The 15499-nt window shown below is 27.8% G+C and overlaps 1 pseudogene; it reads right to left on the bottom strand.

Moving 5' to 3' along the window:
* Nucleotides 1-8302: 8302 nt before the first annotated feature.
* On the bottom strand, nt 8303-11584 carry LOC112685464 (annotated as a pseudogene).
* Nucleotides 11585-15499: the final 3915 nt, after the last annotated feature.

Genomic DNA, 15499 nt, shown 5'->3' with positions numbered 1-15499 from the left:
ATAAAATTTAAAACCGAAAATCAAAATCAAAACCGAAACCAAAATCTATCATTTCAGTTTCCTACCCTAGTATATTCTGTATAAAATGATTTAAGTCGTAAATTAATTTATTTGATTATCATACTCAGTGGCATGCCCGAGAATTTTTAATGGGTTGGGTGATTTTATGAGTAATAATACATTTAAATAAATTATAGTGGTATTACCAAAAACACAATTAAGGTACTTAATATTTCAAGCTCTCCGAAATCGCTTCTGGCTTATAATTATGTACATTTGTGAATTGTTCTATAACTAAAATGAAATGAAATTATAACAATCTAATCAGGGGTGGTTTCACATTTAGAAAACTTTGGGCCTGGATATTTCAAAAGATAACATATTAGGTCTGAAACTGGATTATAAATGTATAACATATTACGAGTACAATAATCACAATATGATCATACAATTTGTATTTTTAAATTATTCATGATTATTATTGAAAAAACATTAGCATATATTTCATTATATGGAGGATTCCGTCTTATATGGGGTCCGGTATAGAAATGTTTAACAGTAGTATACAATAAAACCACTTACGCCATTTTGGGGGAGGGGGGTATCAATTGGGAACTGACCCAGTCTAGTATTAGCTTTAACTTATAGTCGGTACACTTGAAAAATATAAGAAGTCTTCAAGAGGCTAACTATGTCAACAAATATTAACTGTGTATTAGATAGCATCCTGAACCGTTCCCTCCTAAATCCACCCCTGACTCTAATTTCAAGTTTTTCAATTAAAATAACAGCAGAGGTGACCAACAGGAATATGTTGACGATCCACATAGATAAATACAATGATATAAAGAGCCAAAATGTTTATAAATACATTTTATAATTTTTATAATTTGATCTAAATGATAATTATCTTATTTTTTATTTATTTATCTGTATTTATACAATAAAATATTTTTTTAATATTGTATACAAAAAAAAAGTTCATAATAACAATAAATAAATAATAATAAATGAATTTTGATTTTGTTAATAAGACACGAAACGCATGCGACTAAACGCGATTCATAAGTTGGTCACCCCTATTATATAGTATAATAAGGGCGATAGTAAACTCCGCCAGAATATCGGTTAAGATAAAAAGGTAATAAAAATTCTAATGTAAACTTCGCCAGTTTTTTTTCTTACCTATAATGGGTATATGTAAACTCCGCCAGTATTTTTCTTGTATTTTGCCTTTGAATCCTTTCATAATTATCTAAGAAATTCGTTTAGATAATTTGCTAAATAATTCTATTATTTTACAAAAACTAATAAAAATATTTACTCCAACAGATTTACTTAGGAACTATTGAGTAATTGCTATTGTTGATGTACCTCTAGGCAATTCTGTCTTTGGAATATTTTTAAATAGTCTGATTTCAATTTTTAATTCATCAATACTTTTGATATTAAATATAAATTGTTAGTTCCTTTAAGATTTATTCGATTCCAACTGCAGAAATTATATTTATAGTTTCTTGAATAAAACGTGAATTTAAACATTTCATCTATTGTTATAAAATAACAAAAGTACTTAATTTTTTCTTATTATAGCATAGGTGGAGATCGGAAGGGGATTACGGGGGCTTAGCCCCCACAAAATAAATAATTTGAAGTGTAAGCTCCCTCCCCTAAAAATATTAAACAAACAATATCATACTTTTGTAAAGTTTGCAGAATTTTTATCATTTTTGTATATTCTTATATCCACAATTATATAAGTGTACCTAGTTTATTTATGAAAGAGGCGATATTAAAGATATTAAAAAGAATATTTCACCTCAAGTATTTCCTAATTTTTATAAAATGATACAACTTGCTTTAACATTACTTATTAGTTCGACCATGTGCGAAAGAAGTTTTTCTGCTATGAGGAAAATAAAAATTGCCTAAGAACATCTATACATCAAAAAAAATGTAATGAACTTTCAATATTACATATTGAAAAAGATAAGACTAAATCTTTAAGCTATTTTAAATACTTTTAACAAAAGATGTAATAGAATAATAAGATTAAGTTAAAAATGATAATTGTATTTTATTAATTATTTTTTTTTTATGTTTGTAAGTACTTAAGTTATTATGATAATGAAAAAAAATGTTATGAGTGATTTAATGTAAAAATTAGTTTTTTGAGGGCGGGGGGCAACGCCTCTACATGTTTGTTTGGCATCAAACATTTGAACCCCCCTTAATATTTCACAGGATCTCCACCTATGTTTTTTAAATTCTGTTATATGTTGTGTAGCTTCATTAAGCTCAACTATACATGCATTTTTCATTTCTTAATTTTTAGAATCTTTATATTAAATTCAAACTTTTAATTATCGTCATATAATACTTTGAAGTTTTTGTCATTAGATCTAAATTTTTCCATTCTATTATCAAATCAACGGTAGTTGGTTATTCGAATTTTTCCGAATCCGAATATTATTCATCACAATTTTATAACATATTGGCGCAAATCACCTTCATTAGCATTGAGTTATCGAGATGAAAACATAAATAATAAAGAAAAGGATAGGACTTTGGTTTTACCAATGAAATAAAAGAATATTTTATTATAGCCTTCTTATTCACAGATATTATACAACAACAAATTTCATATAATTAAAAATAAAACGAGGAAAAATTAAAATAACATTTTTCAGAAAAAGTTTGGAAATCCAGATTTAAGGAATTACAATATTAATACAAAATTACAGGTGTGGCACAGGTCGTATAACTCGTACCCTTTCGCATGCCAATTATCATATATATATAGAAAATGTATACTGGTGTGGCTTAAAAGTAATAATTTATTGCTAATGACTAATAAAAATGAATAACTCTAAAACAGTTTTAATAATTAATAAGATGTTTTCTGTAGGTCAGAAAAAAAACAAAGGAGAAGTTTTTTACTAAACTCGATATCTAGAAACTCTGGAAACTCGGGAATCTTTATTTTCATTTTTTCATTAAATTTAATTTTAAGGTACATTCAATTTATTTCAATTTTTATTAATTAAGAAATCTAAATTTAAATTGCTCATAATTTAATTATTTTTGGTCAATTACAGTTATATTAGTTCAAAGTATAATTAGGACGATTATATTGTTTTTATATGAAATTTTGTTTGATGTTTTTTTTATTGTTTTTGCAATGACTTTTCCTCTCTCCGTCATATCAACTACATTGATACTACAGTCTTAAGAACTACAAGAAAATTTAAACCATTAAATACCTATGATATCGATAATGACAAATTAAAATAATTGCATTATAATTAGTAAGGATTATAAACAATTATGTGGTCGTAATAACTTATTTTTGACGGTATCAAAAATAAGATTGAAAAATAGAAAAATTTAAAATATAATGCCACTTGTGGAAGCATACACGTTATTAATAGAAACTCTCTTTAAGAAATATATAATTTCTAACCTAATTATAATAACAAATGATTTCATAAAATATTATTACATACTATGGACCAAGGTGCAAATATGAAACGAATGTTAAATACATTTATGTACATTTTGATTTCCGTAGTTCGAAAATATGCATAGTTTATTGAGATATTGAGATATATTCATTGAGATAAGAATCCTTCATTTTATTTAAGGAATTGGTTAAACATTTAGTTTAATATAAAAATATATAAATATATAGTAATAAATACATAAAAAAATGTGTATAGATTAAGAAAAATCGAATTGATATGGGCTATGATAAGTGAATTGAAATATTTAGTTTATTTCATTCAATCAATTTTGTGGATAAAAAAAAACCTAATAGGTTTTGATCAAAATCTCTTTCGAATATACTACATCTTTATATTTTTTTAATCGATTTTAGGATTGCCTATACTTGAAATCTATATTATTTCAGAAATTTCAAATTATATTCAAATTACCTAACACTTGGCAATAGGAAGTTACATAAATATAACCGATTTCAATCGTCCCTATACTCTCTTGGGAGTATTTTTATACAATCTATGAATAGTCTTGACTTGACCGTTTTTACAAAATAAACATTTTAGAATAAATATAACAATAAAAAAATAAAATAAATATGGCCAAAATATATTCGAAAATAAAATTAAATTTAATGCTAAACAATTGATATTAATTTTATTCTATAATATAAAATAAAGCTCTTTTATAAAATTTAAAAATTCAGAAATATTGTGTTCATAAAAAGAGTTTAATTAATTAAAAGAGTTAATACAAAAAATTGCTGGTGCGTTATTCAATAAAGGTAAAAACAAAAAATATAAGGTTATAAAAATGTCAATGCATAATATTAAAAGCACATGGATATTCACAGGTAGGTATACTCGTATAATTATTTTAATAGTGTCAGAAAGAAAAATGGCTTTAGGATTATGTTTTTATTATTCACGTAGTAAATACCACTCTTCATTGATATAAAAAATGTTTTATTATCCTATAGTAATAATTAAATTAACTTACGAATAATCTCGGATTTAGTGTATTATAATTTATGGACTATTGGTTTCCCAGTATGTACGTAATATTCATATTCTACAGTCAAAGTATAGTACAGTAGATTCTTAATATGTCGAACGTTGCTATCTCGAATTACTTTGAATTCCTCTTGAAACTACTATTACACTTTATAGTGTTTTTCTCTCGATAACTCGATATAAAATGAATCGTTTTTCGTTATTTCGAGTTCACATATAATTTTTTTATTACGGTTAAAAGAAGAATTGTGCAGTACATTAATGCAGTAAATTGCATACATTGTGCAGTTTAGCGATTGTGATTTAGCGCGTTGGTAGTAAGGTTTGTAGTCTTTCATGGTTCGTTTGTTCGTTTGTAGTGAAATGGAAAAGAAACGTAAATTAAATGTCCTTTAATTTCGGACAAAGTTCGTTTTATACAGTTAGTTGAAAAAGGTGACAGTAAAAAATGTGAAATTGCCAATAAATTCAAGATTCCACCAAACACATTATCGTCAATTATTAAACAGAAAGAGAAAATAATGAAGTTCAAATGTGGAAATATGAAAAAATGAGGATTTCTCCTTATTTGGACATTGATAAATGTTTACTAAAATGGTTTACTCAGTGTCGAGATAAAAACATACTAATAAATGGAACAATTTTACTTGAAAAAGCAAACAAATATGCACAACAACTAGGACACACTAATTTTAAAGCTAGTAGTGAATGGCTTACAAATTGGAAAAAAAAAGACATGATGTAGTTTTTCGAACTGTTTGTGGAAAAAAAGCTTCAGTAAACACACATTATTGTTCAAATTGGATCAAAAATCTTCCTGACGTCTTAGCAGGTTATTCATCTAGTGATATTTTTAATGCTGATGAAAAGGGATTATTTTTCAAATGCTTACCAGATAAAACATTAATGTTAAAAGATGAAAAATGTTCGGGTGAAAAATACGATAAAAAGCGCATTACAATTATGCTAGGAGCAAATATGTCTGGAACTGAAAAACTAAAATTATTTGTCATTGATACAGCAAAGAAACCTAGGTGTTTTAAAGGAATTAATCTTTACCAGTTGAATATAGGTCAAATAAAAAGGCTTGAATAACTTCGTCATTATTTAGTGAATGGCTTTTAAATTTTGATAGAAAAATGAAACTAGAAAATCGAAAAATTCTACTATTCATAGATAATTGTCCAGCTCCTAATCATGATATTGAATTAAGTTCCATTAAAGTACATTTTTTACCACCTAATACAACATCTATACTTCAGTTTATGGACCAAGGCGTTATACAGAATTTCAAAATGTATTATAGAAGAGAAATAATTAGACGATTAGTCGATAATATTGATAACAACAAATAATTTTCTATAAACATACTTGAAGCTATAAGCATGTCTGATAAGGCTTAGAGAAATTTAACACTACAGATTATATTAAATTGCTTCATAAAAGCCGGTTTTAAAGATGGTGATACAATTGCATTAGATAACTCAACTACTATTTGTGATGATAAATGAAATTTTGTTGCTGATCATCTTAATTTAGATGACAGAAGTTATTCACATTATGTATAAATGGACTATAATGTAAACGTATGTGGAACATGGTCAGATAATGACATTTTATCAGAAACCATCGAAAATACCAGCGAAAGTGAAGGCGAACCACAAAATGAGGAGGAAGTCATTTTTGAAGTTACAATTCAACAAGCTAAACATGCTTTAAAAACACTAAGGAATTTTGTTGAAACTACTGCAGGTATGGAAGATAAGGCTTTTTCTGCATTATCTAATTTGGAAGACGTCGTGGCAGAAATAAGTAATATTTAGCAAATTTTAATGACAGATTTTTTTAAAAAAAATAATTTATTCAGTCATTTCAGTATTTTAAGTATTCAAATTATATATTTTGGGCATTCGTATTATTTATTATTCATATACATTATACAACATACATTTATATTAATTATTTTTTATTTTTTAATAAATCTCGATATCTCAAAGTTTTCGATACCTCGAACTTTTTTCTGTTCCCCTTGAGATTCGACATAACGAGAATCTACTGTATTTAGAAAAAACGAATCCTTAAAAATAATTTATAATCATTTGCAACAATTAAGTCATATGAACTTTTGTAACTTTTGTTCTTTAATTCGCTATAATTTTCCTAATTAAATTATCTTAAATAATTTATTAGTAAAATAAGTACATACGTTAGACTACAAAATTAATAATTTCATTGATGTACTAAACGTCAAAATTTGAGTAGGTAATAAAAAAAAACCAGCGTTTTAATATATATTTACCATACCATATATAGGTGCTTAAGTTGTATAAACAAGCTTCAAAATGAAATTCATTCATAAAAAATAAAGATTAACAAAGACATGTGTCAATCAACTACACATTAATATAATATTGCTTTATAGAATATCTACATATCTTTAAAAAAATATGTAACTGGATCTTTATTATTCATGGGCGTGCATAGAGAGTTCGGTAAAAGTAACTTGCGTTCCAATAAAAAAGTCCCCATAACAACATACGTAATTTGTGACCCGTGTTTCTGTTATGTATCAGTTGATTGCGTCCGACGGAAAATCCGTAAAAATAGCATATAATAATATATAATGTTTTTATTGATGACAAGGTAATGAAAATTCGTTTCAAAAGAGTATATCCGGTTATCTATCTAGTAGATTTTACTATAGAAATATTACATGCAACGAACACAATTAGTTCACCGATAAACGTTCTATAGGAGTGCACGTGGAGATTTTTGAAAATAAACGTGAATAATACAATGAAAAGTGAAAAAATAAAACTTTAAAAGTGATTGCTGGTCATAAATTTCGTTTTCACAAGTTTTTAATAAATTATGTGTAAAGTGACAAACCGTGTAAGTGCTTTGCAAAATTAAATAATACTTCGATTGGAATTTTTAATGAACGTAATCATAAGCCATTACAAGAAAATATTTTATCTAGACGAAAATTTAGTAACAATTTAAATCGAAAAGCAGTTGATGATACGTTTACTAGATCATCAAAAATTGTACATTCTGGACTAAAAAATAATAATATAGAATATATAACTTCTGAAGATGTTTTGTTAATAAAATTAAATATACATAATATTCAAAGTTAACCAATTTATTAACTACATTAACACAAATTCACGAGACTTTAAAAATATGGAATTTATGACAATTAAAGGTGAAGAATTTTTGTACATATAAATATAAAATTACCCGGGACAAAATTTATACATGCGCAAAAAATACTCTAAATACAATTTACATACATCCCAAAAAAATACTATAAACGCAATTTACATCAAAAAGTTATATTGGGACGCAACTTACATTTTTCTGCAGAGATTCAAGTCGGAAGTGAATATTTTAACGATCCATTTTTTTTTCATAAAAACGGCCTATGCTTGACTAGTAGCCTGTAATAACTTTGTTATTTTATAACCTATAACCTATTTAAACACAATTAGCTTGGTAATTGAATACACTTTTCGGATCAGTAGCGTAGCCAGAATTTTAAAATGCAGGGGACCAAACCCAAAATACTAAAAAAACATAATCAACAATTAACGATAAGTTTGTTAATATAGTAATTTTTTATATTAACCTTATCGTATTTAATATATTTTATTTCATTATAATTATGATACATTTCAATTTATTAGTTTAATTATTTTGACTAATCTAACAATAAAAGACGTTTATGAGATTTTGAAAAAAAAATGTTTTATTATTTATTTCTACCAAAAATCAAAACAAACAATTGGTTATAGTTGATGCAAGCTTCTATTTTTGTTCATATCAGTTTTCTTTTGAATTGAGGGCCCAAAATCACGAAGGCCTACTGCACCACTGTTACACCACTGTGTAACACGATTATTGATTAATAATTTAACGATAAAACAATATATGTCAGTATAAAACTTACCAAGTCAATAATAATATTATCGATTTCATTTTTGACTATTTCAACATAATCCTTGTGACCTTTAATCAAAACTTTATTAGAATTGGAATTAACTTGTGGAAATGTAATAGTAACTCCATTATGTTTCTCACTTATCTGGTTTATTACTTCAGCGTGGGGATGGGGCAATAAAATGATGATGATATTTTGGAGGAACGTTTATTGTGACTTCAATTATGTTTTTCTATAACATTTTAATGTATTAAGAGATTATAATTATTATTATAATTGTATTATGATTCTCATATATCTATTATTTAAATAAATTTAAAGGTAATAAATGTTCAATTATTTTTTATGTAATAACTGTTAGTCATAGGTTTTTTTTATGACTTTAATAATTTCAATAACTATAAATAAAAATATTTGTATAGTAAATACTAACCAAGTCTTTAACAATTTCTTCAATCTTACGTTTCGCCTCTTCAACATATATTTTGTCACCTTTTATGATGACAACACTATTACTAGAAGCTATTTTCGGAAATGTTATAGACACTCCATTGCAATCATTAATAATTCGATTGATAATTTCACCACGTTTTGCAACAAAGTAATTATGATACTTTGGATCAACATTTACTACGGCTCGAATAGTATTTTCTTAAATTAAAATTGTTAATGATTATATGGTTAACTTATTTAGTTGTATTTAGGTAAATCAATGATTATTTTAATTGTTTATCTTAAGTTATTTTATTTTATATGACATATATATCAATAGTTCATTATTGTAAAGAAAACTATGAACAATTATGTAAATATAATCTCAATACAATTTCAATAAAAAATAGACAGGTTAGTTTAATACACGTGCATTTGTATTGAATTATACATACCAAAACTTTAGCATGGTCTAAAAGTCATTGTTTAGAAAAAGCAGCATTTGCTTTGCTATCACTGATCACAACTCTATCTCCAGCACCAAGATTAGGAAATTCAATTTTAACATCGCCATATTCTTTTTCCAATTTGTGTAAACATTTTTTTTGATTGACCACTTAAGTACCATAATATTTTTTATTGATTTCTACATTTTCTTCGGTGACATTACCAATATCGGTTATCATAACTTCAAATTTTGCTTTTGCTTTATTAACATTCTCTTTTTTACCAACAATAATTATATTTTCATTAGAGGAATTAGTTTCAGGTGGGAAAATTATTCTTGTATTCGTTAAATATCTGATCTGGAATCCAAGTAAAAAATCATAAATGAACACATTGTACCCTTATACTAAATTATTTTAACAACATACCTTTTTAACATTGAATCCATTTATTCTAATTAAATATTTGTGAAACTTCGGAATTACTTTTAAATCATACACATATTTATGAACTTCATCAACCATTGTCTGAATTAGTGTAATAACATTTTTAACATCATTTTCAGGTCCTCTGATAATTATAGTCTATGAATTAAATTTTAGCTTTAAAATAACTGTTTACTATTTTTTTTATAGATTTTAGCATTTGAGGAATTTTCTTGAAAATTTACTTATTGCATTAGGGAGAGGAAGCAGTTTCTTCTCTTGAAACAATCGTCTCCTGCTCAAAGAGAGAAATTGCCAGAGGCCAGGTTCGAATCGATGTCTAAGTGTATATCACGCATATAATAACTTATACAATTGGTTAAATTGTCATTTTAATTTATAAGTTTAATAAATAAGTATATTCTTACATTATCTCCTTTAACAGTTGGTAAATTCAATGTCACATTACTACCACAATCTTCTTTTATAGATTGAATGAATTTATTCCCAAGATTTACAATGGCATTTTTAACTTTAACATTTCCCAACACCATTTCCTTTGTTATTATATCTCTCTAAAAATACATGATTGATAAATTAATAATAAAATTGAAAAGTAAGTTATCTTTATAAAAAACCAACTATTTCAATTTGTATTTCTTTAACCATATCATAAGCGAATAAAACTTTTTTTTATTTCCCATGACTTTAATAACACCTCTATTGTCTCCTTCACGTGGTAAAAAAATTTTTGTATCATTCTCTTCTCTAATCTAGAATATTAAATTATATAAATAACAATATTTCTAAAGGTTGAATCACAAAAGTTAATAAATAATAATTACATTTTTAATAAATACTACTCTCTTTCCAGCACTAAGTTTGTGAAATTGTTTAAAAATAGGAATTTCCAACACATAGTTGGTTTCATCCAATTCTTTGGCCAATTCAGCTAATGATTTAAATGCTTTACTTACATTATCGTTCAAACCTCGTATTTTAACTAAATTATTTCTAGTCTCGACTAAAATATCAAACCAAATATTATTTATTAACGGTCAAAATACAAAAAAAACAAACATATTAATATTATTAATACTATAAATTACTTGGACTGGGGAATATAATTTGAACATTAAATATTTTCTGAAGTTCTCAAACTTTTTCACCCTTAACTCCAATTATCGCTCCGTGGTGACGTTGATCAATTGTTATTTCTTTTTTAATTTTACTTTTCAACTTAAATATAATTTCCTCCAATTCCTAACTAAAATTTAAAGTATTACAAAATAACGAAAATACTTTTTTATGGAAATTTGTTAAAATACTCGATTTCGTTAATACATAATACTTGTAAATCAGTTCGTTGTTAGACTCCGTACAAACTACACGTTACTTATCGCGTTTCACGAGTACCGATTTTAATAGCTCTCGATAGCAGTATACTATACACGCACCATATCGCAGGTAATATGCTCGTTATTAATACTTCTAGCTAATATACGATATACCCAGTGGGCGCAAGCCCATAACACTATAAAATGTTTACAAAACTACCAGCTTTAAAAAGCCCCTCCATTCGTCAACCAATTAATTCAAAATATGAACAAAAACAAAAAAAATAAAACGTCACCAACTACACCCAAAACCTTACCCAAACCAAATCCACTAAAAATCACATCAAATCCTTAACCACCACATCAAATAACACCAAAAAAATGCACCCAACGTCAACACTTCAACCAGCTCTATCAACACGGATACCAACAAACAATCATTCGGCTCAACTGTTGCAAACAGCTTAATATCCAAAAAAGACCAAGCATTATTAATTGATATAGACGACAACATCCCACACAAAGATTACACATCATCGCTATCGGCAATTTAGTCTAACCGCCTAACATTCTATTTGCATCCCGTATATCTAAAGGTCGCATATGTATCTTCCTATCAAGCAGGTCATTAGTAAATAATCTAATTGATAATAACCCATTTATCAAAATACAACATCAACAATTCAAATTACGTAGATTTTTCAATCCGAATAAAAGAATAATATTATCTAACGTATATCCTAATATACCATCTGACTTAATCGCAAACGAATTTATCAAATTAAATATACCTCTTTATAGCTCTATAACACCATTAAGGGCCGGTATTCAGGTTAAAGATTTCACGCATATTTTAAGTTTTCGTCGACAAACATTTATCTAACATGACGACCTTAATAAACTCTCAACTTCCATGCTTTTAAATTACAAAGATACCAACTACAGGATCTTTTTATCAGATGACTCCCTAACCTGCTATTTATGTAAGACCCAAGGTCATATTGCGTCTCATTGCTCAAACCAGATTAATTCGCACAACACAATAACACAGGTAAACAATGATCAACCCATTGTAAACACACCGTCTAAATTAGATGATTTTTCTAATACACATAATACCTCTATAGTACCTACCTCCACATCGGATACCGAAACATCTCCACTTCAAACACCCAATATCGCTTCTAAGCCTACATCGCCATCAAATCTTCTACCAACATCCTCTATCACATCAAAACCAAATCTTCAAAATTTAGAAGCGATTCCAAACTCTAACGTTGACCCAATGGATATTGAACTACCATCAGGCACTAAAAGATCTTTACCAGACTCATTTCTAACTCACTCTCCGCCTCCATCTCCATTAGAACCGAATGGAAACTTAAATGCGATGCCTGCTCCACAAAACCCAGTGACCCCCAAAACGAAATTACCGAAAAAAAAAGAAAAATAATAAGAAATTGAAATCAATGGCACTAACAAAATTTTTAGAAAATATCGAAAAATATTTAGAACCAGGAAAAAAACTCGTCACCGATCAAAATAATTTTAAAATCGACTTTATTACCATTAAACACATTTTTGAAAATAATCAAGGCCACTTCGAACCACTTACAATTTACAATGAATACAACATATCAAAAGAAGATTTATTAGACATTATTATGTCTATCAAACCAACCCTACAAAACAGTAACATCAAAAACAGATTAACCCGTTTCACAAAAACGTTAAATGCAGAACCCTATGATTCTAACGAATCAAAAGCTTAATTCATATTTCAATATATAAACAATGACACATATTAATCCTCCACACAACCGTAAATCTAACATTATAAAATTAAAACCTATAATGCAGCACAATAATACAAAATATAATATACTACAATGGAACCTAAATGGTTTCTACAAAAGAATCAGTGATTTACAAATAATAATAAACAAATACTGCCCTGAAATCATTTGTCTTCAAGAAACAAATTTTTCAAACTATAAAAAAAACACACTAAAAGGTTATACAAATTATATTAAAATAAGAGCTAACGCAATCCGAGCTAGCGGAGGTATCTCTATATTCATAAAAGACTCATATTCTTCCGAAGAAATACCAGTAAATACTCCACTTGAATCAGTAACCATTTCTGTTCAACTCAAACAAAAAATTACGATTTGCAACCTTTACCTATCTAACCAATTACCTTTCACCGAAGCAGACTTAAAAAACATCATTCAACAACTCCCTCTGCCGTTCATTCTCTTAGGTGACTTCAACAGTCATAACAAATTATGGGGCTGCATTACTACAAACACAAGAGGGAAAATAATCAAATCGGTCATAGATTCTGAAAACTTAATTACACTGAACAACGGTAAACCCATTCATTTTGGCACAGCATCCGGTATGCAATCAGCTATTGACTTAACATTCATAACACTTTCTCTTGCTCCTCATTTTACATGGGACATATTGTCTCATTCATATAGAAGCGACCACTTACCCATAATCACAAAATTAACTTACAGAAATACAGAAGACATTCAAGTAGGCAAACCAAAATGGAAACTAAACACTGCTGACTGGAATCTATTCACATACCTCTTAGAACAAAAAATAAACTCAATTGAATTTGAAAAACCAGAAATAAATAACATAAATGAAGTTACACAAAATTTCACAAATGCTATATTAGAAATAGCGAACTTAACAATAGGACAAACTAAATTCTCAAGTAGAAAGCCCCCAGTTCTTTTGTGGAATTCTCAATATAATGAATCTATTAAATCAAAAAAGACGGCCTTCAACAAATTTAAGCACACTAAATCCCAAGCTGATTTCATAGAATTCAAAAAACGCAGAGCTTAAACCAGACGTACAATTAAAGACAGCAAAACAATGAGTTGGCGCGCCTACACAAGTTCAATCAATTCTAAAGCAAACCCAAAACAAATATGGAACAAAATTAAGGCTTTTAAATGCATCAAAAAATACGACAATATACAAATCCTCAAAAACGAAAATGACACAATATATTCAGAATCTTCAGAAATCGCAAACGAACTTGGCTCCTTCTTTTCAAAAGCTAGTAGTACTGAAAGCTACCCCCTAGATTTTCAAAGATACAAATGTGCTCAAGAAATTATACTTCTCAACTTCTGCCAAAATCACGATAACACACATATTAATAGTCCTCTCACTATCCAAGAAATGGAAACAGCCCTCGGTACCAAGAAAAGCAATGCTTGCGGAATAGACAACATACTCACAATCTTTCTTCATAACCTTCCAAAAAACGGAAAATTCTACCTAGTCAAGATCTTTAATCATATTTGGATAGAAAACCAGTACCCAACAACATGGCTAACTGCTATAACCAAACCGATCCATAAACCCAGTAAACCTAAAAACCTCGTATCTAGTTACCGTCCTATATCCATAATATATGTTCCATGACAAAACTACTAGAAAGAATTATTAACTCAAGATTAATGTGGTACCTAGAATCTAACAATCTATTAACCAATTTACAACATGGTTTCCGCAAAAATAATTCTACTTTGGACTCTTTAGCAATTATTGAAAATGAAATTAAAGAAACTTTCAATCGTAATCAATACTTGGTATTACTCAGCCTTGACTTACAAAAATCTTTCGACACTATATGGCGCCAAAGTCTTATTAAATATATGAAACAGTTGAATCTTACGGGTAATATAATTAACTTTATCATAAATTACCTCTCAAATAGAATAATACAAGTATCTAATAATGGTGTACTATCTTCACCATTCATTCTTCAAAATAGCAGTCCTCAAGGCTCTCCTCTAAGCTCAACTCTCTTTCTGTTGGCTATCAATGACCTCCCATCTATCATAAAACCCCCAAACAAACTTACATTGTACGCAGATGATAGTAATATATTTTGCAGGGGCAATTATCTACCAACATTAATTCAGCAAATACAAAATTTTATAAACAACCTACTACTATGGAGTAAAATCTCAGGTTTTACTTTCTCTCCAGTCAAATCACAATTCATGATTTTTTCAAAGAAAAACATCCCCTACAACCCATCTCTTAAAATGGAAAACACAAACATTCCTAGAGTATTCAACATAAAAATACTAGGCTTAACCTTTGATTCAAAACTAACATGGCAAACTCACATAACTAATATAAAAAATGAAGCATAAACTAAACTCAATATAATAAAAATACTAAGTAACCTCGAATGGGGAGCAGAGTGTAAATTATTACAGAGAATACACAACGCATTAATCCTCTCAGCATTAGAATATAGCTCTATAATATATGCAGGAGCATCTGCTGCTACAATCAAAACTTTAAATCCTATTCACAATACAGCCCTAAGATTGTCAATTGGTGCTTTCAAAAGCAGCCCAA

This window comes from Sipha flava, unplaced genomic scaffold (assembly GCF_003268045.1).
Source record: "Sipha flava isolate LNK unplaced genomic scaffold, YSA_version1 277_pilon_pilon, whole genome shotgun sequence".
Classification (NCBI taxonomy): Eukaryota; Metazoa; Arthropoda; class Insecta; order Hemiptera; family Aphididae; genus Sipha; species Sipha flava.
This window is presented reverse-complemented; position numbering and strand designations above follow the sequence as displayed.